The following is a 26708-nucleotide window of genomic DNA, read 5'->3' on the forward strand; positions in this document are numbered from 1 at the left end:
GGTTACAAGTTGTATATCGCTGGGTGTATGTCACAGTGTTTATGTTGCCGGTTGTATGTTGTATGTAATCTGCTCTTAGATAGATGAGTTAGATAAATAGATAGAAAGAAGGAATAAGAAAGTTAGAAGGGTTCGATAGAATGGGATAGGTAGCTGAAGATAGATAGATAGATAGATAGAAAGAACGATAGATAGATAAGAGATAGAAAGATCAATAGATAGATATATAGATAATAGATAGATATATAGATAGAAAGAACGATAGATAAGAGATAGAAAGATCAATAGATAGATAGATAACAGACAGAAAGATAGATAGATAGAACGATAGAAAAATAGATAATAGATAGAAAGGTCAATATAGATAGATATAACTAACGATAGATAGATAATAGATAGGTAGATAAATAGATCGAACCATAGAAAGAACGATAGATAGATGATAGATAGATAGATAAAAATAACGATAGATAGATAATAGATAGAGATAGATAGAAAGAACTATAGATAAAAAATAGATAGATAACACAATAGATAATAGATAGAAAGATCGATAGATAGTTAGAAATAACGATAGATAGCTAATAGATAGGTAATAGATAGATAAATAATAGATAGATAGAAAGAGAGAACAATAGATAGAAAGATCGATAGATAGAAATAATGATAGATAGATGATAGATAGAAAGAAGGAAAGAAAGATAATACATAGAAAAAAATTACGATAGATAATAGATAGATAGAAAGATCGATAGATAGAAAGAACAATAGCTAATAGATAGGTAGATGGAAAGAATGATAGCTAATAGATAGAAAGAACGATAGATAGAAATAACAATAGATAGATAGATTAATAGAACGATAGATAGATAATAGATAGATAGAAAGATCAATAGATTGATAGATATAAAGAACGATACTTATATAATAGAAAGAACGATAGATAGAAAGAGGGATATATAGATAATAGATAGAGAGAAAGAAAGATAGATAATAGATAGATAGATAGAAAGAAGGATATATAGAAATATAGATAATAGATAGATACATAAAAAGAACGATTGATAAGATAGATAATTGATAGAAAGAACGATAGATAGATAATAGATAAGATAGAGAATAGATAGAACGATAGATAGATAGATAGATAGATAAGATAGAGAATAGATAGAACGATAGATAGATAGATAGATAGATAAGATAGAGAATAGATAGAACCACTGGCGTAGCTAGAGCTTTTGCCGCCCGGGGCTGTTTCCGAGTTTGGGCCCCCCCCCCCCCCATTGCCGTCACTCAACGCCGGGCACCGTCCCCTCAGCACTGTTTACCCATGAAATCCGGTGCGTGCAATGTGTATCGCTGTTTGGTGCAGGCGCAGAGAGCTCTGGCAGTCTGACGTCACAGCCAGGCTTGCAGACTGCGCCTGTGCGGCCACCCACCTTGGTAATCCCAGCCCTGCAGTGTGTTATGCATTATGCAGAGTTCGGGGCTGGGATTCACAAGCAGGGCGGCCGCACAGGCGCAGTGTCCAGCATTGCCCCAGTGTGTCCAGCAATCTGCACCAGTGTCCAGCATTGCCCCCAGTGTGTCCAGCAATCTGCCCCAGTGTGTCCAGCATTGCCCCCAGTGTGTCCAGCAATCTGCCCCAGTGTCCAGCATTGCCCCCAGTGTGTCCAGCAATCTGCCCCAGTGTCCAGCATTGCCCCCAGTGTGTCCAGCAATCTGCCCCAGTGTCCAGCATTGCCCCCAGTGTGTCCAGCAATCTGCCCCAGTGTCCAGCATTGCCCCCAGTGTGTCCAGCAATCTGCCCCAGTGTCCAGCATTGCCCCCAGTGTGTCGAGCAATCTGCCCCAGTGTCCAGCATTGCCCCCAGTGTGTTCAGCAATCTGCCCCAGTGTCCAGGATTGCCCCCAGTGTGCCCAGCAATCTGCCCCCAGTGTGTCCAGCAATCTGCCCCCAGTGTGTCTCCAGCAATCTGCCCCCAGTGTGTCTCCAGCAATCTGCCCCCAGTGTGTCTCCAGCAATCTGCCCCCAGTGTGTCTCCAGCAATCTGCCCCCAGTGTGTCTCCAGCAATCTGCCCCCAGTGTGTCCAGCAATCTGCCCCCAGTGTGTCCAGCAATCTGCCCCAGTGTGTCCAGCATTGCCCCCAGTGTGTCCAGCATTGCCCCCAGTGTGTCCAGCAATCTGCCCCAGTGTCCAACAATCTGCCCCCAGTGTGTCCAGCAATCTGCCCCAGTGTGTCCAGCAATCTGCCCCAGTGTGTTCAGCAATCTGCCCCAGTGTCCAGCATTGCCCCCAGTGTGTCCAGCATTGCCCCCAGTGTCCAGCAATCTGCCCCAGTGTGTCCAGAATTGCCCCCAGTGTGTCCAGCATTGCCCCCAGTGTGTCTCCAGCATTGCCCCCAGTGTGTCTCCAGCAATCTGCCCCAGTGTGTCCAGCATTGCCCCCAGTGTGTCCAGAGAAATAAAGGTATTATATAGCAACATTGTCAACATTTTACATAGATATTAACATTGCCTCTACTGGATATGTCAACACCCAGCCGTACAACCTTGAATACAAATGGGAATGTGGAAAACCACATGAAAAACGACCAAAATGGGTATAAATGTAACCAAATCTTTATTAAATATAACCACAAATAAGTAACACACTTAATAGGGCTCAGGACAAAAGATAGAACAAGGTGCTAAAAAATGGTGGCTGTGCACCTATAGAATGGCCACCATATGATAGAAACCGTGCGGATACAAGCCCAACAGCTACCTACTCCAATAAACATCAAATGAATATAATATATATTGTAACCCCCTTGATCATTTTAGACCATGCGATTCCGAATATATCATGCCTGGAAACCAGGACTAATCACCGCCTAAGCGGTCGGAAGTGTACCTGTGAGCAGGGGGAGATGAAGGAGGAAGCCAGGACCGGTCACCGCACGGGCACCCCCGTGTGTCCAGCAATCTGCCCCCAGTGTGTCTGCAGCAATCTGCCCCCAGTGTGTCTCCAGCAATCTGCCCCCAGTGTGTCTCCAGCAATCTGCCCCCAGTGTGTCTCCAGCAATCTGCCCCCAGTGTGTCTCCAGCAATCTGCCCCCAGTGTGTCTCCAGCAATCTGCCCCCAGTGTGTCCAGCAATCTGCCCCCAGTGTGTCCAGCAATCTGCCCCAGTGTGTCCAGCATTGCCCCCAGTGTGTCCAGCATTGCCCCCAGTGTGTCCAGCAATCTGCCCCAGTGTCCAACAATCTGCCCCCAGTGTGTCCAGCAATCTGCCCCAGTGTGTCCAGCAATCTGCCCCAGTGTGTTCAGCAATCTGCCCCAGTGTCCAGCATTGCCCCCAGTGTGTCCAGCATTGCCCCCAGTGTCCAGCAATCTGCCCCAGTGTGTCCAGAATTGCCCCCAGTGTGTCCAGCATTGCCCCCAGTGTGTCTCCAGCATTGCCCCCAGTGTGTCTCCAGCAATCTGCCCCAGTGTGTCCAGCATTGCCCCCAGTGTGTCCAGCATTGCCCCCAGTGTGTCCAGCAATCTGCCCCAGTGTGTCCAGCATTGCCCCCAGTGTGTCCAGCATTGCCCCCAGTGTGTCCAGCATTGCCCCCAGTGTGTCCAGCAATCTGCCCCAGTGTCCAACAATCTGCCCCCAGTGTCCAACAATCTGCCCCCAGTGTGTCCAGCAATCTGCCCCAGTGTGTTCAGCAATCTGCCCCAGTGTCCAGCATTGCCCCCAGTGTCTCCAGCAATCTGCCCAGTGTCTCCAGCATTGCCCCCAGTGCGTCCATCAATCTGCCCCAGTGTGTCCAGCATTGCCCCAGTGTCTCCAGCAATCTGCCCCAGTGTCCAGCATTGCCCCCAGTGTGTCCAGCAATCTGCCCCAGTGTCCAGCATTGCCCCCAGTGTGTCCAGCAATCTGCCCCAGTGTCCAGCATTGCCCCCAGTGTGTCCAGCAATCTGCCCCAGTGTCCAGCATTGCCCCCAGTGTGTTCAGCAATCTGCCCCAGTGTCCAGGATTGCCCCCAGTGTGTCCAGCAATCTGCCCCAGTGTCCAGCATTGCCCCCAGTGTGTCTCCAGCAATCGGCCCCCAGTGTGTCTCCAGCAATCTGCCCCCAGTGTGTCTCCAGCAATCTGCCCCCAGTGTGTCTCCAGCAATCTGCCCCCAGTGTGTCTCCAGCAATCTGCCCCCAGTGTGTCTCCAGCAATCTGCCCCCAGTGTGTCTCCAGCAATCTGCCCCCAGTGTGTCCAGCAATCTGCCCCAGTGTGTCCAGCATTGCCCCCAGTGTGTCCAGCATTGCCCCCAGTGTGTCCAGCAATCTGCCCCAGTGTCCAACAATCTGCCCCCAGTGTGTCCAGCAATCTGCCCCAGTGTGTTCAGCAATCTGCCCCAGTGTCCAGCATTGCCCCCAGTGTGTCCAGCAATCTGCCCCAGTGTCCAGCATTGCCCCCAGTGTCCAGCAATCTGCCCCAGTGTGTCCAGAATTGCCCCCAGTGTGTCTCCAGCATTGCCCCCAGTGTGTCTCCAGCAATCTGCCCCAGTGTGTCCAGCATTGCCCCCAGTGTGTCCAGCATTGCCCCCAGTGTGTCCAGCAATCTGCCCCAGTGTGTCCAGCATTGCCCCCAGTGTGTCCAGCATTGCCCCCAGTGTGTCCAGCATTGCCCCCAGTGTGTCCAGCATTGCCCCCAGTGTGTCCAGCAATCTGCCCCAGTGTCCAACAATCTGCCCCCAGTGTGTCCAGCAATCTGCCCCAGTGTGTTCAGCAATCTGCCCCAGTGTCCAGCATTGCCCCCAGTGTGTCCAGCAATCTGCCCCAGTGTCCAGCATTGCCCCCAGTGTCCAGCAATCTGCCCCAGTGTGTCCAGAATTGCCCCCAGTGTGTCTCCAGCATTGCCCCCAGTGTGTCTCCAGCAATCTGCCCCAGTGTGTCCAGCATTGCCCCCAGTGTGTCCAGCATTGCCCCCAGTGTGTCCAGCAATCTGCCCCAGTGTGTCCAGCATTGCCCCCAGTGTGTCCAGCATTGCCCCCAGTGTGTCCAGCATTGCCCCCAGTGTGTCCAGCATTGCCCCCAGTGTGTCCAGCAATCTGCCCCAGTGTCCAACAATCTGCCCCCAGTGTGTCCAGCAATCTGCCCCAGTGTGTTCAGCAATCTGCCCCAGTGTCCAGCATTGCCCCCAGTGTCTCCAGCAATCTGCCCAGTGTCTCCAGCATTGCCCTCAGTGCGTCCATCAATCTGCCCCAGTGTGTCCAGCATTGCCCCAGTGTGTTCAGCAATCTGCCCCAGTGTCCAGCATTGCCCCCAGTGTGTCCAGCAATCTGCCCCAGTGTCCAGCATTGCCCCCAGTGTGTCCAGCAATCTGCCCCAGTGTCCAGCATTGCCCCCAGTGTCCAGCAATCTGGAGGAAGAAGAAAGAAAAAAAATTGAGAGGCGGGCCCTTTTAATCTTCGGGCGGCGCCGACGCCACCACCACCGCCACGGCCGCCATACCAGCTGGCATTGGGCCCCCCGTTCTAATACTCACCTCTCCTGGTTCCTGCGGCAGCTGCAGCGTCTTCGGCTCCCTCTGACTCTGCGACGTCTCAGGGCAGAGGGTGCGATGACGTCATCACTGCGCGCTCAGCCTCTCTGTCCTGAGCGTTGCAGAGCCAGAGAGACGCTGAGTGCAACGGGACCTGTACTGGGAACGGGAGAGGTGAGGATTTTCCTTTTTTTTTTTTTTCTTTATGTCTTACACAGACAGATTGCTGGAGACAGCCTGGGGGCAGATTGCTGGAGACAGCCTGGGGGCAGATTGCTGGAGACAGCCTGGGGGCAGATTGCTGGAGACAGCCTGGGGGCAGATTGCTGGAGACACACTGGGGGCAGATTGTTTGAGACACACTGGGGCAGATTGCTGAACACACTGGGGGCAATGCTGGACACACTGGGGCAGATTGCTGGACACACTGGGGGCAATGCTGGACACTGGGGCAGATTGCTGGAGACACACTGGGGGCAGATTGCTGGAGACACACTGGGGGCAGATTGCTGGAGACACACTGGGGGCAGATTGCTGGAGACAGACTGGGGGCAGATTGCTGGAGACAGACTGGGGGCAGATTGCTGGAGACAGACTGGGGCAGATTGCTGGAGACACACTGGGGGCAGATTGCTGGAGACACACTGGGGGCAGATTGCTGGAGACACACTGGGGGCAGATTCTGGACACTGGGGCAGATTGGTGGACACACTGGGGCAGATTGCTGGAGACACACTGGGGGCAGATTGCTGGAGACACACTGGGGGCAGATTGCTGGAGACACACTGGGGGCAATGCTGGAGACACACTGGGGGCAGATTGCTGGACACACTGGGGGCAGATTGCTGGGCACACTGGGGCAGATTGCTGGACACACTGGGGGCAATGCTGGAGACACTGGGGGAGATTGCTGGACACACTGGGGGCAATGCTGGACACTGGGGCAGATTGCTGGACACACTGGGGGCAATGCTGGAGACACTGGGGCAGATTGCTGGACACACTGGGGGCAATGCTGGAGACACACTGGGGGCAGATTGTTTGAGACACACTGGGGCAGATTGCTGAACACACTGGGGGCAATGCTGGACACACTGGGGCAGATTGCTGGACACACTGGGGGCAATGCTGGACACTGGGGCAGATTGCTGGAGACACACTGGGGGCAGATTGCTGGAGACACACTGGGGGCAGATTGCTGGAGACACACTGGGGGCAGATTGCTGGAGACACACTGGGGCAGATTGCTGGAGACACACTGGGGCAGATTGCTGGACACACTGGGGGCAGATTGCTGGAGACACACTGGGGGCAGATTGCTGGAGACACACTGGGGGCAATGCTGGAGACACTGGGGGAGATTGCTGGACACACTGGGGGCAATGCTGGACACTGGGGCAGATTGCTGGACACACTGGGGGAAATGCTGGAGACACTGGGGCAGATTGCTGGACACACTGGGGGCAATGCTGGAGACACACTGGGGGCAGATTGTTTGAGACACACTGGGGCAGATTGCTGAACACACTGGGGGCAATGCTGGACACACTGGGGCAGATTGCTGGACACACTGGGGGCAATGCTGGACACTGGGGCAGATTGCTGGAGACACACTGGGGGCAGATTGCTGGAGACACACTGGGGGCAGATTGCTGGAGACACACTGGGGGCAGATTGCTGGAGACACACTGGGGGCAGATTGCTGGAGACACACTGGGGGCAGATTGCTGGAGACACACTGGGGCAGATTGCTGGAGACACACTGGGGGCAGATTGCTGGAGACACACTGGGGGCAGATTGCTGGAGACACACTGGGGGCAGATTCTGGACACTGGGGCAGATTGGTGGACACACTGGGGCAGATTGCTGGAGACACACTGGGGGCAGATTGCTGGAGACACACTGGGGGCAGATTGCTGGAGACACACTGGGGGCAATGCTGGAGACACACTGGGGGCAATGCTGGACACACTGGGGCAGATTGCTGGACACTGGGGGCAATGCTGGACACTGGGGCAGATTGCTGGACACACTGGGGGCAATGCTGGACACTGGGGCAGATTGCTGGACACACTGGGGGCAATGCTGGACACTGGGGCAGATTGCTGAACACACTGGGGCAATGCTGGACACACTGGGGCAGATTGATGGACGCACTGGGGGCAATGCTGGAGACACTGGGCAGATTGCTGGAGACACTGGGGGCAATGCTGGACACTGGGGCAGATTGCTGAACACACTGGGGCAGATTGCTGGACACACTGGGGGCAGATTGTTGGACACTGGGGCAGATTGCTGGACACACTGGGGGCAATGCTGGACACACTGGGGGCAATCTCCCCCAGTGTCTCCAGCATTGCCCCCAGTGTGTCTCCAGCAATCTGCCCCCAGTGTGTCTCCAGCAATCTGCCCCCAGTGTGTCCAGCAATCTGCCCCAGTGTGTCTCCAGCAATCTGCCCCAGTGTGTCTCCAGCAATCTGCCCCCAGTGTGTCTCCAGCAATCTGCCCCCAGTGTGTCTCCAGCAATCTGCCCCCAGTGTGTCTCCAGCAATCTGCCCCCAGTGTGTCTCCAGCAATCTGCCCCCAGTGTGTCTCCAGCAATCTGCCCCCAGTGTGTCTCCAGCAATCTGCCCCCAGTGTGTCCAGCAATCTGCCCCAGTGTGTCCAGCATTGCCCCCAGTGTGTCCAGCATTGCCCCCAGTGTGTCCAGCAATCTGCCCCAGTGTCCAACAATCTGCCCCCAGTGTGTCCAGCAATCTGCCCCAGTGTGTTCAGCAATCTGCCCCAGTGTCCAGCATTGCCCCCAGTGTGTCCAGCAATCTGCCCCAGTGTCCAGCATTGCCCCCAGTGTCCAGCAATCTGCCCCAGTGTGTCCAGAATTGCCCCCAGTGTGTCTCCAGCATTGCCCCCAGTGTGTCTCCAGCAATCTGCCCCAGTGTGTCCAGCATTGCCCCCAGTGTGTCCAGCATTGCCCCCAGTGTGTCCAGCAATCTGCCCCAGTGTGTCCAGCATTGCCCCCAGTGTGTCCAGCATTGCCCCCAGTGTGTCCAGCATTGCCCCCAGTGTGTCCAGCATTGCCCCCAGTGTGTCCAGCAATCTGCCCCAGTGTCCAACAATCTGCCCCCAGTGTGTCCAGCAATCTGCCCCAGTGTGTTCAGCAATCTGCCCCAGTGTCCAGCATTGCCCCCAGTGTGTCCAGCAATCTGCCCCAGTGTCCAGCATTGCCCCCAGTGTCCAGCAATCTGCCCCAGTGTGTCCAGAATTGCCCCCAGTGTGTCTCCAGCATTGCCCCCAGTGTGTCTCCAGCAATCTGCCCCAGTGTGTCCAGCATTGCCCCCAGTGTGTCCAGCATTGCCCCCAGTGTGTCCAGCAATCTGCCCCAGTGTGTCCAGCATTGCCCCCAGTGTGTCCAGCATTGCCCCCAGTGTGTCCAGCATTGCCCCCAGTGTGTCCAGCATTGCCCCCAGTGTGTCCAGCAATCTGCCCCAGTGTCCAACAATCTGCCCCCAGTGTGTCCAGCAATCTGCCCCAGTGTGTTCAGCAATCTGCCCCAGTGTCCAGCATTGCCCCCAGTGTCTCCAGCAATCTGCCCAGTGTCTCCAGCATTGCCCCCAGTGCGTCCATCAATCTGCCCCAGTGTGTCCAGCATTGCCCCAGTGTGTTCAGCAATCTGCCCCAGTGTCCAGCATTGCCCCCAGTGTGTCCAGCAATCTGCCCCAGTGTCCAGCATTGCCCCCAGTGTGTCCAGCAATCTGCCCCAGTGTCCAGCATTGCCCCCAGTGTCCAGCAATCTGCCCCAGTGTGTCCAGCATTGCCCCCAGTGTGTCTCCAGCATTGCCCCCAGTGTGTCTCCAGCAATCTGCCCCCAGTGTGTCTCCAGCAATCTGCCCCCAGTGTGTCTCCAGCAATCTGCCCCAGTGTGTCCACCAATCTGCCCCAGTGTCCAGAATCTGCCCCCAGTGTGTCTCCAGCAATCTGCCCCCAGTGTGTCTCCAGCAATCTGCCCCCAGTGTGTCTCCAGCAATCTGCCCCAGTGTGTCTCCAGCAATCTGCCCCCAGTGTGTCTCCAGCAATCTGCCCCCAGTGTGTCTCCAGCAATCTGCCCCCAGTGTGTCTCCAGCAATCTGCCCCCAGTGTGTCTCCAGCAATCTGCCCCCAGTGTGTCTCCAGCAATCTGCCCCAGTGTCCAGCATTGCCCCCAGTGTGTCCAGCAATCTGCCCCAGTGTGTTCAGCAATCTGCCCCAGTGTCCAGCATTGCCCCCAGTGTCTCCAGCAATCTGCCCAGTGTCTCCAGCATTGCCCCCAGTGCGTCCATCAATCTGCCCCAGTGTGTCCAGCATTGCCCCAGTGTGTTCAGCAATCTGCCCCAGTGTGTCTCAAACAATCTGCCCCCAGTGTCTCCAGCATTTCCCCCAGTGTGTCCAGCAATCTGCCCCAGTGTCCAGCATTGCCCCCAGTGTGTCCAGCAATCTCCCCCAGTGTCTCCAGCATTGCCCCCAGTGTGTCTCCAGCAATCTGCCCCCAGTGTGTCTCCAGCAATCTGCCCCCAGTGTCCAGAATCTGCCCCCAGTGTGTCTCCAGCAATCTGCCCCCAGTGTGTCTCCAGCAATCTGCCCCCAGTGTGTCTCCAGCAATCTGCCCCCAGTGTGTCTCCAGCAATCTGCCCCCAGTGTGTCTCCAGCAATCTGCCCCAGTGTCCAGCATTGCCCCCAGTGTGTCCAGCAATCTGCCCCAGTGTGTCCAGCATTGCCCCCAGTGTGTTCAGCAATCTGCCCCAGTGTGTCTCAAACAATCTGCCCCCAGTGTGTCTCCAGCATTGCCCCCAGTGTGTCCAGCAATCTGCCCCAGTGTCTCCAGCATTGCCCCCAGTGTGTCCAGCAATCTGCCCCAGTGTCCAGCATTGCCCCCAGTGTGTCCAGCAATCTCCCCCAGTGTCTCCAGCATTGCCCCCAGTGTGTCCAGCAATCTGCCCCCAGTGTGTCTCCAGCAATCTGCCCCCAGTGTGTCTCCAGCAATCTGCCCCCAGTCTGTCTCCAGCAATCTGCCCCCAGTGTGTCTCCAGCAATCTGCCCCCAGTGTGTCTCCAGCAATCTGCCCCCAGTGTGTCCAGCAATCTGCCCCAGTGTGTCTCCAGCAATCTGCCCCCAGTCTGTCTCCAGCAATCTGCCCCCAGTCTGTCTCCAGCAATCTGCCCCCAGTCTGTCTCCAGCAATCTGCCCCCAGTGTGTCTCCAGCAATCTGCCCCCAGTGTGTCTCCAGCAATCTGCCCCCAGGCTGTCTCCAGCAATCTGCCCCCAGGCTGTCTCCAGCAATCTGCCCCCAGGCTGTCTCCAGCAATCTGCCCCCAGGCTGTCTCCAGCAATCTGCCCCCAGGCTGTCTCCAGCAATCTGCCCCCAGGCTGTCTCCAGCAATCTGCCCCCAGGCTGTCTCCAGCAATCTGCCCCCAGGCTGTCTCCAGCAATCTGTCTGTGTAAGACATAAAGAAAAAAAAAAAAAAAGGAAAATCCTCACCTCTCCCGTTCCCAGTACAGGTCCCGTTGCACTCAGCGTCTCTCTGGCTCTGCAACGCTCAGGACAGAGAGGCTGAGCGCGCAGTGATGACGTCATCGCACCCTCTGCCCTGAGACGTCGCAGAGTCAGAGGGAGCCGAAGACGCTGCAGCTGCCGCAGGAACCAGGAGAGGTGAGTATTAGAATGGGGGGCCCAATGCCAGCTGGTATGGCGGCCGTGGCGGTGGTGGTGGCGTCGGCGCCGCCCGAAGATTAAAAGGGCCCGCCTCTCAATTTTTTTTCTTTCTTCTTCCTCCTCCCTGGGTCGGAGCCGCCCCCGGCATTGTGCCGCCCGGGGCGGCCCGCACCCCCCTTCCTACGCCACTGGATAGAACGATAGGCAGACGAGCGATTTTGGCACCAAACTTACGCTCGCAGTTCGGGCCCGGCATCCAGGTAAACAGTGTGCCCATATGATCACTTCCGGGGCACGTTACGACCCGCGCATGCGCAGTGATGGTAATTATGCTATGCCAACAGTTGGGCAAAACATAATGCGCAGGCGCCGGAGGAAAACTAACTGCGCAACTGCTAATAAAAAGCGCGATCTGTGCCATTCACAGATCGCGTTTACGAAAGAAACGCCGAGAAGCGGGGGGGGAGGAACCGCTATTTAGCCACGCCCATCCGACCTGACCAAGTTGATTGACAGGACAAAACGGCCACTTCAAAAAGGTATTTCGGCAACCTAACTGGGGAATATAGGCACCAAAAAGGCACGAATGTAAAGCCCAGCTCTGCCCCTATTTCACACTTTTTTTATCTAATCTTTAAAAAACGGGGTGGTAGGTGCCCTTTAAATTACAAATTAATATTGTATAACTTGGTGCACCATGGCATCGATTCATCTTGACGAGAGAGCGTTTTTAAGTCAGATACTCCTCATTCATTAAGAGGTGCATGAAATCCAGCAATTTTTAAATCCTAGTATTTTAGTTTATATACACTGCTCAAAAAAATAAAGGGAACACTTAAAGATTTTTCTGAACTTTCATGACTATGAAAATTGTAAACTTACACTGAAGGCATCAAAACTATGAACTAACACATGTGGAATTATATACTTAACAAAAAAGTGTGAAACAACGGAAAATATGTCTTATATTCTAGGTTCTTCAAAGTAGCCACCTTTTGCTTTGATGACTGCTTTGCACACTTTTTGCATTCTCTTGATGAGCTTCAAGAGGTAGTCACCGGGAAAGGTTTTCACTTCAAAGGTGTGCGCTGTCAGGTTTAATAAGTGGGATTTCTTGCCTTATAAATGGGGTTGGGACCATCAGTTATGTTGAGCAGAAGTCTGGTGGATACACAGCTGATAGTCCTACTGAATAGACTGTTAGAATTTGTATTATGGCAAGAAAAAAGCAGCTAAGTAAAGAAAAAACGAGTGGCCATAGCTACTTTAAGAAATGAAGGTCAGTCAGTCTGAAAAATTAGGAAAACTTTGAAAGTGTCCCCAAGTGCAGTTGCAAAAACCATCAAGAGCTACAAAGAATCTGGCTCACATGAGGACCGCCCCAGGAAAGGAAGACCAAGAGTCACCTCTTCTTCTGAAGAGAAGTTTATCCGAGTCACCAGCCTCAGAAATCGCAGGTTAACAGCAGCTCAGATTAGAGACCAGGTCAATGCCACACAGAGTTCTAGCAGCAAACACATCTCTACAACATTAAGGAGGTAGTAGAGGATAGCGGCGCTGTTACGTTTGAAAGAGGCGGACTGCAGCAGGTGGAACCCTATATCACTACTAGGGTATAAAAAACTAAAAAGGTAGAAATATGTACGCACACAGTGTACACACACCCGCGCTATGTCCTACGTTGCATTTAAGTAATATCACTACTGATGTGAAATGTACCTGCTTGATAGAGTGAGATGAGCGGTTTTGATAGTGGCACAGGTCAAATCAAAGATAGTGTAAATGTATTTACTATAAAAGAAAAGTAAGGGTATTTAGTTAGTTATATGTAAAAATGGTCTGTCTGAGTGCATGAATATATACACACATTGATGGTGTTGTTCTATTATAGAACAATAAGCTATAACTTTTTTATTTTTCTGCTGATGTAGCTTTATGGCGGCTTGTTTTTTGCTGAGAAGATAACATTTTAAGTCGTACTATTTTTATTTGCATGTGTCTTTTTAATCGCGTTTTATTGCACTTTTTGTTCGGCGGTAAATAAAGCATTGTTTGATGATAAAGCATGTTTTTTGCCCTAGTTTTTTATTTATATTTTTTACGGTGTTTACTGAAGGGGTTAACTAGTGGGACCATTTTATAGAGTGGGACGTTATGGACGTGGCAACACCAAATATGTGTGCTTTTATTGTTTTTTTTAATTATTATTTACATAAATAAATGTATTTCTTTGAAGAATATTTATTTCTTTTTTTCTTTAAAAAACATTTTTATACTTTATAATATACATTTTTTCTTACTTTATTACATTGTCCCAGGATGGGACATTACTATTTTAGATCAGATCACTGATCTGACACTCTGCACTGCAAAGTATCAGATCAGAATCTGACAGGCAGGGAACGAGGCATGCCGGCGCCTGGAGAGCAGGCGCTTACAAGCCACCTTCCCTGCAGGACCCCGCAGCCATCTTGGTGCCAGGGGTCTCCATGGAGACTATCAGAATAACACGATTGCACCGCGTTGTTCTGATGGAAGCGCGCAGGGAGGGCATTTCTCTATGCTGCGGTCACTACTGACAGCGGCATCAGAGGGGTTAAATGCTCACGATCGGTGCTAGCATTGATCGGGGGCACTTCTGCAGGGTGTCAGCTATAACATACAGCTGACACCCGCATGCGATCGCCGTGGCACTCATTGTGAGGCCGCGCGATCGTGCCGCTGTATAAATACTACTCTTTGCTGGAACGCACCTCCGGCAGAGCAGTACTAGTACGGTGCATGTCGCTAAGGAGTTAAAGGCACATGACAGCTGATTAAATCAGCTGTCATGTGAGGAGAAAGATGCAGACTCAGTGCCAGAGCCAACATCAAAAGTCAGGAACACCACATATGATGTAAGGAAAACCATGTATAAAGCAAAAAAAAAAAAACCCTTATAGAGTTTATCCACTGGGATACAAAACATCAAAATAGAGCATTGATTTGGTGCTACTGAATAAATGACAAAATAGGAAGAGTCTAGGGAAAATAGGAAGGGATACATATAGGGTGACAGCATCTAACAGCGGAGGTTGGCACCCTGGGTAGTGAAATGGCACCCCACTCCACGTCAACTGGCCCTCCTTGACCCTCACCAGGACTCCTTAACAAAGCCTCTACCAAACACCTAAGTAAAGTGCTTATGGTGCCTAAAGAAATGTCTAATCCTATGTGCCTAGTCTATACTGAGTCGTGCAGGAATATGGCTCAACATTACAGAGGAGAGGTAATATTCACATAGATGTTTTAAAACTTCCTTCTCACCCCCCAATGGGGGTGGTCTTTGTTGTCCTTTCTCATTATCGGGTTCTCTACCAGAGGCCTGGGAGTTTGAGGGTTCTGCCCGGATCTTAGTTGTTCCCAGCATTGCACTTTTCTGGATAGAGAGTTCAGATGTTGCTCCCGGGATCTGTTGTAGCCATTTTCCTAATTTAGGGGTCACTGCTCCAAGTGCTCCTATCACCACTGGAATCACTGTTGCCTTCACCTTCCACATCTTCTCCAGTTCTCCTTTGAGGCCCTGGTATTTCTCCAGGTTCTCATATTCCTTCTTTCTGATATTGCTGTCACTTGGCACTGCCATATCTATTATCATTGCTATCTTCTGATCCTTGTCTACAATCACAATATCTGGTTGATTAGCCAACACCTGCTTATCCGTCTGGATCTTGAAGCTCCACATGATTTTAGCCCTTTCATTCTCCACCACTTTCTCTGGGGTCTTCCCCCTGGACTCTGCAGATGTTACCTTATACAATTCCTGCTACTTGGTTGTGGCATTCGGTATACTCTGTTCCTGCTTGCATTTTTTATCTTGCCACTATGTGTTGGACTGTTTCTGAGGTTTCTTTGCATAGTCTGCACCTTGGGTCTTGTCTTGTGTGGTAGATTCCTGCTTCTATGGATCTGGTACTTAGTGCTTGCTCTTATGCCGCTATGATGAGTGCCTCTGTGCTGTCTTGGAGTCCAGCTTTCTCCAGCCATTGGTAGGATTTCTAAATGTCAGCCACCTCCATCATCTGTCGATGGAACATCCCATGCAGCGGATTGACTTCCCATGGCGCTTCATGTTCCTGTTCTTCCTTCCAGATCTGTTGTTGTTGCTGCCTTAGGCTCTCAGCATCTCATCTGTTGGTGCCATTTTTCTGATGTATCCCTAGACACTCCTTGTTTCATCAGTGATGGTGGCTTGGATGCTTATCAAGCCTCGACCACCCTCATTTCTGTTGGTATACAATCTTCGGATGTTAGACTTGGGGTGAAGACCTCCATTCATTGTGAGCTTTCATGTTTTCATATCTGCAGCTTCCATCTCTTCATTTTGTCAGCACACTATGCCAGCAGGGTATCTGATAACTTGCAGGGCATATGTATTGATGGTGCGGATTTTATTCTTCCCATTGAGCTGGCTCTTCATTACCTGTCTTACCCTTTGATGGTATTTGGAAGTTGCTGCTTTCCTTGCCTCCTCATCATGGTTACCGTATCCCTGTGGGATGCAGAGGTACTTGTAGCATGTCTGCACATCTGCCATTTGCCCTTCTGGTAAATTCATTTCATCAGTCCTGACTACCTTGCCTCTCTTTAGTACCAATCGGCTGCACTTCTCCAGTCCGAAGGACATGCCGATGTCTTCGCAGTAGATCATTGTCAGGGTGATCAATGAATTGATGTCACGTTCGTTTTTCGCATACAGCTTGATGTTCCCCATGTAGAGGAGGTGGCCTATGGTGTTTCCACCCTTGAACTTGTATCCATAGCCAGACTCTGTAATTATCTGACTGAAGGGGTTCAAGCCTATGCAGGACAGCAATGGGGACAGTGCATCACCTTGGTATATACCGCATTTGATGATCACTTGTGCTAGTTGTCTTGAGCCCCATTGAGTTTCTGAGGAAGGGTCTTAATTTCCTGTTGACATTGTAGAGAGCCAAGCATTCACAGATCCATGTGTGTGTGGCACTGATTCATAGGCTTTCCTGTAGTCAATCCAGGTTGTGCTGAGATTGGTCTGTCTGGATCTTGAGTCTTGAGTGACTGCTCTATTTACTAGGAGTTGGCGCTTAGAGCCTCTGCTGTCAGTCCCAATGCCTTTCTGAGCTGGTGTTACAACCGGTCCGGTCTTTGTACCTTCGCGGGGTCCCCGTCGGGACTCCCACTCTGTGCCAGCTCCAAGCTGTCTTGACAGGGCCTCTGCTTCACCTTCCCCCTCTGCTTCCTGGCATACAGCTAGCTGATCCTCCAGCAGTGTGCTTAGGTCGCGCGCGCACGCTCGCTACCGGAGACAGCGCGCATTTTCCAAAATGTGTTTCTGACCAATGGCGTGTTAATGATTACTATTTCTAGCCCCTCCATCATAGGGAGGGTGCCGGAGCAACAAGTATCCTCAGTTGCTAACTTCTGGTTCCTGCTAGCTTGGGCTTCTGTTTCTGAAGTTTTCTGCTAATGCTCTGCTTACACTGTTTGTCTCCACAGACTGCTACCCGTTACCTGGCTTTCCTGGACCATCTCCAATCTGCTTACTTCAGTTCCGTCTGGTCCCGCCATTCAGTTACCCGAACCTCTGGACAATGTCAGTATCGCTGGAACCAGCTTCTGCCCGTACCCCCGGTACCCACCGGTTAGCTCTATGTCACCCGCTAACCCTGCTTGTCCATCTGTCCCGCTGGGTCAGCTACCACGAGTCCGGAGTCTAACTGGAGGTAGCACCCGTGTCCCCCAGGCATCCCATTACCACTCTGTTCGAGGCGTCTTACCACGGGTGTCTGGGGCTCACGTAGTCACGCCCCCTTCGGAGCCCCCCGGACCGTGGTCCTGAGGTTCCACGTAAAAATTACAATAAAAACAAATCTGAACTACACCATCTGTGCCTCCGATTCCATTAGTAACAGCTGGATTCATGTACTGATTCATATGGTTCTGTAGCTTGGTGGCTATGATGCCTGACAGGAGTTTCTATGTTGTTGTAAGGCAGGTTATTGCGTGGTAGTTGGATGGAACTGTTCCTTTGCGAGGATCCTCCATGATTAGCACTATTCTTCCTTGTGTTAGCCAAGCTGGGTGGTGGCCTGCTTCTAGCAGTTGGTTCATCTACTTAGCCATGCATTCATGTACCACTGTTAATTTCTTTAGTCAGTAGGTGTGGATCATGTCTGGCCCAGGTGCTGTCCAGCTCTTCAGGTTCTTGACCCACTGTTGGATCTCTAATGGTGACTGGTTCTTGCTCTAGGTGGTTGCTGTGTTTCATTCTCAGGTTTTGCAGCCACATTGCACTGGTGTTGTGTGTTTTTTCCTTCTCCCATATGTTCCTCCAGTATTGTTCAGTCTCTGCTTTTGGTGGAGTTGCTATCTTTGTGCTGTTAACTCTGTAGTTTGGAGTACAACTTGGATTGTTCTTGGGAGAACAGGGCATATATCTTCTTGGCCACAGCTTCTCTAGTGTATCTCCCTAATCTTGCAGCAAGTGCTTGGAGCCTTTGTTTAGCAGTCTCTAGGGCTTCAGTTGGGGTCAGGCCTTTGTATTTGTCCAGCTTGGTCTTATTCTTGATCTTTACACCCTTCTGTATTTCTGTTAGTTGGCTGACTTCCCTTTGTGTCACCATGATTTTTGTCTCCAGTCTTCTTTTCCAAGGGGTGCACGTACATCTGTTGTTCTTGCTGGTTGTATAGCCAAGCATTTCCATGATTGCTGAGGCAGTAGCATAGATCATTCTATTAGTTTGAGTTATGGTGGAGGTAGGCATTGATGCAATTTCTCTATTGGCATCTTCTAGCATACTGTCTGGGGGTGTTTCTTTGCTGAGCCTTGGCATTTGATCTCTGGTATAGATGGTATTTAGTTTATCTAAGATCTTCTGTTTCAGATCAGCTGCAGTGCTCTCTAGTTGCATGACTTTCAGGAGGTTGCACATGTTGCTCTTCCAGGTCTTCATGTGGGGTGGATCTGCAGTGCAGTTGATCCATCTCAAGTTGTGATAACAGCTTTCTCATAATAACATTGAAAAGTTGGGTGACTAGTTGTTTCAACTAGTTCTAGTCCTCTTCCTCTCTGAAGAGACAATTTGCATATTTCCCAGAGGAGCATTGCGGCTTTAAGTCTCCTCACCTCGACATGCTTATCATGTCACTCTCCGCAAGGAGAAACGATACTTCTTGGATCCCGGTCAGACGCCTCTCAATCAGCCAAACCAGATCTCCACTTTGCATGGACGAGGGGCAGTACCCCGAAACAGTGTCTGCAAATTGAGATTCTGGTTTGGCTATTATCCTAAGTCATGTGACAAGGCTCATTAAAGGGTCGACATTGACTGTTAGGATTGCTACTTCCAATAGGTGGCACTAGAGTTCTAGTCCTCTTCCTCTCTGAAGAGACAATTTGCATATTTCCCAGAGGAGCATTGCGGCTTTAAGTCTCCTCACCTCGACATGCTTATCATGTCACTCTCCGCAAGGAGAAACGATACTTCTTGGATCCCGGTCAGAAGCCTCTCAATCAGCCAAACCAGATCTCCACTTTGCACTGACGAGGGGCAGTACCCCGAAACAGAGTCTGCAAATTGAGATTCTGGTTTGGCTATTGTCCTAAGTCATGTGACAAGGCTCGTTAAAGGGTCGACATTCACTGTTAGGATTGCTACTTCCAATAGGTGGCACTAGAGTTCTAGTCCTCTTCCTCTCTGAAGAGACAATTTAGTTGTTTCAACGTCAGTGGACATGCAGGTCTTGTATCCATCCAGAGTTTCCTCATACGCTTCATATATCCTCTCTCATTTGGTCTGCTGTAATAGTAGCATTTCATCAGATGCAGGGTCTCTTGCCTTGACCATGTATGGTTTGCTCCAGTAGCCCATTTATCATCAGATTGTCCTGGCTTCTCAACATCTTTACACCACACTGAGATATTAGCATATATAAAGACATACAAAATATATACCTATGCAAGTATTACCTCTCCTCTGTAATATTGAGCCATATTCCTGCACAGCTCAGTAGAGACTAGGCACACAGGATCACACATTTTATTATGCACTATAAGCACTTTACTTAGATGTTTGGTGGTGGCTTTGTTAAGGAGTCTCGGTGAGGGTCATGGATGGCCAGTCGACGTGGACTGGGTGCGCTATTTCGCTACCCAGCGTGCCAATGTCTGCTGACAGGAAGGGATACATATAGGGTAACGCACAATCTATCTTCCCTAGACTCTTCGTATTTTGTCATTTATTCTTTAGCGCCAAATCAATGTGCTGTTTTTGTGTTTTGTATCCCAGTGGATAAACTCTATGGGATTATCATTACCAGACCCTCTATAACTCCTCTTTTTAAGAAGAGAATTTTTTGTATATTTCACTTTTTATAAATACAAGTTATTTTTTAAGGGGTTTTTTTTGCTTCACACTTGATTTTCCTTTCACTAAACCCTACTATACTGATTTGTTTTTTGACACGACATATGAAGTAAATAGACTTTACATGTTGTTAAGGGGTTAAAGAAAATGTCATTGCTATTATAACATTTTTGCCAAAAAACAACGTTACAAGGATGTGACAATATTCCAATAGACCTAATAAAGTCTTCTGAGGTACCAGTTGATGTTATCAAATGCTTGTGTCTACAGATATGGGCAACTAGTAAACACAAGATATGTGTTTATTCTTATTTTGAAGAAGTGAGATGCTACAGACTTTGGAAACCATCTTACTACTGTTCTCATACCTCATGCCAGCAAAAAACTAATGAAGATCTTACAAAGAAGTCTACAGCTTTACTTTGACAAAGAGCTGCCAGAGTAGCAAGCAGGATTCAGAAAAGGCAGAGGAACAAGAGATGTAATGGGTAATATTAGATGACTAATGCAAAAGGCAAAAGAATACAACAAAAGGAGATTGATTTTGAATCTTCGAAAACTGCATAGCCTTAAGGCCCCGTCTCACTTAGCGAGATCGCTAGTATTGAGGGACTGTTTGCATCAAGAATTTATCCCACATCACACAACGGAGATTTGGCTGGATATTGCAGAAAAATTACAAAAAATGTGTCAGTTTCCCAATTGCTTGGGTGCAGTGGACAGGAAACATATCCGCATCGTCAAACCTGCTGCATCTCGCTCAGAATATTTCAACTACAAGAAATATTTCTCCATTGTGCTCATGGCCATTGCAGATGCAGAATACAAGTTTATAGCTGCCGATATTGGGGCCAATGGCCACTCCAATGACTCGCAAGTTTTTAAAGTATCTGCAATGGGGCGTCATCTATATGGAAACACCTTCCAATTTCCACCACCAAGACCGCTGCCTGAAACCTCTAGGCCACCAATGCCATTTGTATGTGTTGGAGATGAAGCGTTCCATCTCTCGGAACACCAGCTGAAGCCATACTCAAGTAGTAGATTGATGCCACCTAAAAGTTTTTAATTACCGCCTAACACGAGCGAGAAGAATGGAGTGCGCTTTTGGCATTCTAACATCCAAATGGCGTGTTCTGTTGACCGCTATCAACCTGAAGACTGACACTGTGGATGAGGTGGTGAAAGCTTGTGTGGTATTGCAAAATTTCACAATATGCAAGGAACATATTACCATGGATGACAACATTGATGAAACCACCCTGAATGATTATCATAGCATTACTTTTAGAAGTTCTGTGTCAGTTTCCAGAATGAGGGAAAAATTAGCAGAATACTTTATTTCACCTCAAGGAAGAGTAGACTGGCAGGATGAGATAGTTTGAAAGCTGTCTTGGACCTTGCACCTTGTAACCCAAAGTATTGGACCTTGTTTTACCCAAAGTATTGGACCTAGTTTTACCCTAAGTATAGTACTTGGTTTACTCAAAGTTTTTACCCTGTTTTTACCCAAAGTATTGTACCTGGTTGGGTTTTACTCATAGTTTACCCAAAGTACTGTACCTGTTTTTACCCAAAGTATTGTACCTGGTTGGGTTTTACTCATAGTTTACTTAAAGTATTGTACCTGTTTTTACCCAAAGTATTGTACCTGGTTGGGTTTTACCCAAAGTTTACCCAAAGTGTTGTACCTTATAATTAAATAAATGAAAGACAAAACTTTTTAAACAAAAAATAAATTTATTTTTTATAAATTTTATAAAACCTTTTATATAAACATTTATCAATTCATGTAGTGTGGGGTGGAGATAGTACTGGAGGGGATGACAGATCGGACCACTTCGACAGTGGGAGTGTGGAGAGAGAATTGTGGTGGTGACGGATCAGAAGGTAAAACAGAAGGTGATGGGGTAGAGAAAGAAAGAGAATGGGAGAAATAAAAAACGGGATTAGGGATGGGATTTTGTAAACTTTAAAGGGTGGAGGGATTGGGAGGCAGAAGAGGTGGTGGGTGGAGAAGAGGGTTGTGTTTGGGGCATGACGCGTGTGGAAGGAGACTGTTGGTAGTGGGCAGGGAGTACAGGATGGGCAGGGAGTGGAGGCACAGATGATGTTGGGAACTAGTATGAGGCAGGATGCTGGTACAGGGCAGGAAGCTGGTACGGGGCAGGAAGCTGATTCGGGGCAGGAAGATGGTATTGTATAGGAGGGGGAGGAGGGACAGTGGCTGGAGGGGGAACAGGTGCGGGAGAAACTACAGGGGCGGATGGAGGTGCTTGGGAGCTAACCTGCGCTAGCACTAACTGGCAGGCTTGCATTACATGCATTTGCTGGTCAGGAGATAGCTTGCTATGCACTCGACTGATACATGGAAAAATGAGTGATTTGGCGATTTACTTCCATCTCAATGCATCCTATCCAGACGTGTGCTCAACTCAAGCAAACTGCTGTTCAGTAGGTTGAATCCAGCAGTGATTTTCTGACAACGGTCTGGATGAGTTCTGGAAGGATGCATTTAGATGCAAGAACTCGGGTGCATAGCTCTTTTCCTGACCCCCCCCCAGCCCTGCCGCCCAGAACCTAAAGGTGTTCTAATGGTGGCAGCAGTGTCAGAGGGGTGGGATAAAGGAAAAGCTACATCCTCACCAGCAGCTTCATGTAACGAAGTCTGCCACGATGCTCCAGCGCAGGTGGATGGGACAGAGAGACCAGATGTGAGGGAAGGCATGGAAGGTGCAGATGGGTCTAGTCTGTCGAAGTGGTCCCCGGTGGAGGACTCCGGAAGGATCGCTCCAGAAGGGTTCAACTCTGCAGGTTCCGGAGTGCTGCAGACGGTGCTGTAGAAAAAAGAAAAAAAGAGTAATTAATATATTGTTATTGCTTGGCCCTGGCTGAAACCAAAAAAAAAGGTTACACATGTAAACATTTTTACTTAGTAAATGGGGTGGGGAATATTTACCTTCTGCTCACCATCGTTGACCGGAGGAACGACAGGGCTTTAGACTTATACTTGCTCCTGCATCCTCCCGATCCACAAGGGGCCTGCATCTCTTTGTTGAACTCCTTCTTGAAGCGATCCCTGAGTGACAGCCACCGCTTCATAACTCTGCCCCCCTGTGAAGTGAAATCACAAATTAGTTAGTTTTCAACACACTACATCCAGCAACATAAGTTACTGAACTGGGCTTGATTCTGGGCCCGACCCTCAAGGTCCTCCCAATTGTCCACTACTTCGTGACATACTTCCTCCCAGAGCCGTCGGGTCACACCTTGATCAGCGTGGTGGCGATCCCCCATGTTCCACAGCTGCTCCCACTCTCGGACTAGATCGATGAGGAGGTCGATATCTAAACTTGCCTCCTCACCGTCAGAGTCCGGAGCACGCTGTGTAGCCTGATAAAGACAAAAAAAACCCAAAAACAGACACAAATCATCAACATGAAGTTGAAAAATAAAAAAAAATCTAAATAAAAAAGGTACTTACTTTGTGGCGATCGCCCCGACGCTCACGCTGACAACCCTGGGAGGTGCTTTGAGGACCTCTACGTCGAGACCCAGAATCGGAAGACTAAAACCCCCCCCCCCCCCAAAAAAAAAAAAAAAAACCAACAATATTATGTGTTTGGATATAGGCTTATGTGTTGTGTGTACTGTGATGTCTGTGATGATCTGTTTTATGTGTTGTGTCTACTGTGATGTCTGTGCTGATGTTTTTTATGTGTTGTGTATACTGTGAGGTCTGTGATGATCTGTTTCTGCGATACATCTAAGAAACTTACTAAACGCAAGCCCGCTCCGGGTATTTCTCCACCCCGTCCGTCTCCTTCTGGAAGCACCTCTGATAATGCAGTTTCCTGTTAAACAACAATTATTTATTAATAATCTATATATATTACGTTAACATCACCAAAAAGAAAAAATATATATATTTATGTATTTACCTCACATCGCTGATGATGCAAGGGAGGGCTCCCAGAAGAAGACATTGGTTGGCTGGTGGCTGGCCTGGTAGGCTGTGGCTGGCCTGGTAGCCTGTGGTTGGCCTGGTTGGCTGGCCTGGTTGGCGGGCGACTGGCCTGGTAGGCTGTGGCTGGCCTGGTTGGCTGGCCTGGTAGGCTGTGGCTGGCCTGATTGACTGGCGGCTGGCCTGGTAGGCTGTAGCTGGCCTGGTAGGCTGTAGCTGGACGTCTTCTGACCTGTGATCCGCTGAACAAAGGCCAGACTGAGTCCAGAGTAACTGGGCTGCCTCATTCTAGTGAATGTATCCTTTGAGGGTTTCATCTGAATCATGTCATACGGAGATTTAGATGGAAACCCCGATATAAGTATTCAGAGTAGAGCGCAGGATAAACATGATCCAAAATGTTCAATAAAATGTTCCCAACAAAAGCTTCAACCCAATCCACAAAAAAAGCAAGTTTCCACTCATGTTTGTCATCTGAAATATAGGGGTCTTCCAAGTTACTGATGGTACAGAGGCTTTGGAAAAAAGCTATGAACTCCCCACTGCCCAAAAGAGATCCAGCAAATTCTGTACTCCCAAATCTAAATGTCCCCTCCCTTCTGAGCCTCACAGTTTGCCTAAACCACATTTAGTGTCCCCATATTTGGCAGGGGTGTAATTTCCAAAATGGGGTCACTTGAGGGGGATATACTGCTCTTCTAGGACTTAGGCGCTCTGTATACGGAGTCCACAAAATACTGTATAATAGGAAAATCTGAGCACCAGGAGGCGAATAGCGCACTCTCCCTCCCGAATCTCGCCATATGGCCAAGCAGTACTGTAAAGCCACATATGAGGTATTGTCATGTTCAGCAGAAATTGTGTGACAAATTTTGGTAACATCTTTGCCAGTTTCCCCCTGTGAAAATGTAAAATTTGGGGCTAAAACAAAATTTCTGTCGCAAAAATGTAAGCATATTCTCTTCACTGCCCAATGGTGTAAGGTTGTGTGACACACCCATGGTGTTAATATGATCTCTGCACCCGTAGATAAATTCATTCATTCATTAAGAGGTGTAGCTTGTAAAATAATGTCACTTATGGGGAGTTTCTGCTGTTCTGGCACTGCCAATGTAAACATGGCACCCTCAAACCCAGCAAAATCTGAACTCCAATAAGGCGATTCTTTCCTTCTGAGCTTTGCGCTGTGCCTCAAAAGCAGTTGTCGACCACATATGGGGCATTGGCGTACTCAGAAGGAATTGCACAAAAATTGTACGGTGCATTTTCACCTGTTACCCTTGTGAAAATAAAAAAATTGGAGCTAAAATACAATTTTTGTGAGAATTTTTTTTTATTTTCACGGCCCTACGTTATAAACTTCTGTAACTCACACAACTAGATACATTCCTTGAGGGATGTATTTTTCAAAATGGGGTCACATGCAGGGGGGTTTCACCGTTTAGGCACATTAAGGGCTCTCCAAATGCGACATGGCGTCCACTCTCAATTTCAGCCATTTTTCAGTTCAAAAGGTCAAATGGTGCTCCTTCCTTTCTAAGCTCTACCATGCAACCAAACAGTAGTTTTCCCCAACAGATAGGGTATCGGCATACTCAGGAGAAATTACACAACAAATTTTTAAGTAAAATTTCTTCTGTAAAAAAAAATTGGGGCTAAATTAACATTTTTTGTGAAAAAAAACAAAACAGTAGAATGTAAACTTTTTCCTTCCACGTTGCATTAATTCCTGCGAAGCACCTTAAGGGTTAATAAACTTCTTGAATTTTGTTTTGAGTAGTTTGAAGGGTGCAGTTCTAAAAATGGTGTAACTTTTGGGTATTTTCTGACATTTAGGCTCCCAAAGTCACTTCAAATGTGATATGGTCCCAAAAAAATGGTTTTGAAAAATTCCTAACAAAAAAATTCCTATACAAAAAAAAATGGTCCTTGAGACCTCTATGGTTACTGATCCCCGGCAGCTGTGAGCGCCACCCTGTGGTCGGCGCTCACAGCACACCTGCATTTCTGCTACATAGCAGCGAACATCAGATCGCTGCTATGTAGCAGAGCCGATCGTGTTGTGCCAGCTTCTAGCCTCCCATGGAGGCTATTGAAGCATGGCAAAAGTAAGAAAAAAAGTTTAAAAAAATGTGAAAAAAATAAAAAAAATATATAAAAGTTTAAATCACCCCCGCTTTCGCCCCATTCAAAATAAATCAATAAAAAAATAATCAAACCTACACATATTTGGTATCGCCGCGTTCAGAATCGCCCGATCTATCAATAAAAAAAAGCATTAACCTGATTGCTAAACGGCGTAACGAGAAAAAAATTCGAAATGTTTTTTTGGTCGCCGCGACATTGCATTAAAATGCAATAAAGGGGGATCAAAAGAAAGTATCTGCACCGAAATGCTATCATTAAAAACGCCAGCTCGGCACGCAAAAAATAAGCCCTCAACCGACCCCAGATCATGAAAATTGGAGTCATGTTAGGTGTCTATGAACTCGTACTGACCTGGAGAATCATAATGGCAGGTTAGTTTTAGCATTTAGTGAACCTAGCAAAAAAGCCAAACAAAAAACAAGTGTGGGACTGCACTTTTTTTGCAATTTCACCGCACTTGGATTTTTTTTCCCATTTTCTAGTACACGACATGGTAAAAACAATGATGTCGTTCAAAAGTACAACTCGTCCCGCAAAAAATAAGCCCTCACATGGCCAAATTGACAGAAAAATAAAAAGTTATGGCTCTGGGAAGGAGGGGAGCGAAAAACAAACACTGAAAAATGGAAAATCCCAAGGTCATGAAGGGGTTAAAAACATCAGCTCGGCGCGCAAAAAATAAGCCCCCAGGCAACCGCAGATCACAAAAAATGGAGACGCTACGGGTATTGGAAAATGGTGCAATTTTTTATTTTTTTTTAGCAAACTTTGGAATTTTTTTTCACCACTTAGATAAAAAATAACAGACATGTTTGGTGTCTATGAACTCGTAATGACCTGGAGAATCATAATGGCAGGTCAGTTTTAGCATTTAGTGAACCTAGCAAAAAAGCCAAACAAAAAACAAGTGAGATAGCACTTTTTTTGCAATTTCACCGCACTTGGAATTTTTTTTCCCATTTTCGAGTACATGACCAATGGTGTCATTCAAAAGTACAACTCATCCCGCAAA

General features: G+C 48.7%; 1 protein-coding gene across 2 annotated transcripts in view; it reads right to left on the bottom strand.

Moving 5' to 3' along the window:
* Window positions 1-26708, bottom strand: part of TULP4 (TUB like protein 4) — a 411660-nt gene that overhangs the window by 193827 nt on the left and 191125 nt on the right. The window lies entirely within an intron of this gene.

Source organism: Ranitomeya variabilis, chromosome 2 (genome assembly GCF_051348905.1).
Source record: "Ranitomeya variabilis isolate aRanVar5 chromosome 2, aRanVar5.hap1, whole genome shotgun sequence".
In the NCBI taxonomy this organism is placed as follows: Eukaryota; Metazoa; Chordata; class Amphibia; order Anura; family Dendrobatidae; genus Ranitomeya; species Ranitomeya variabilis.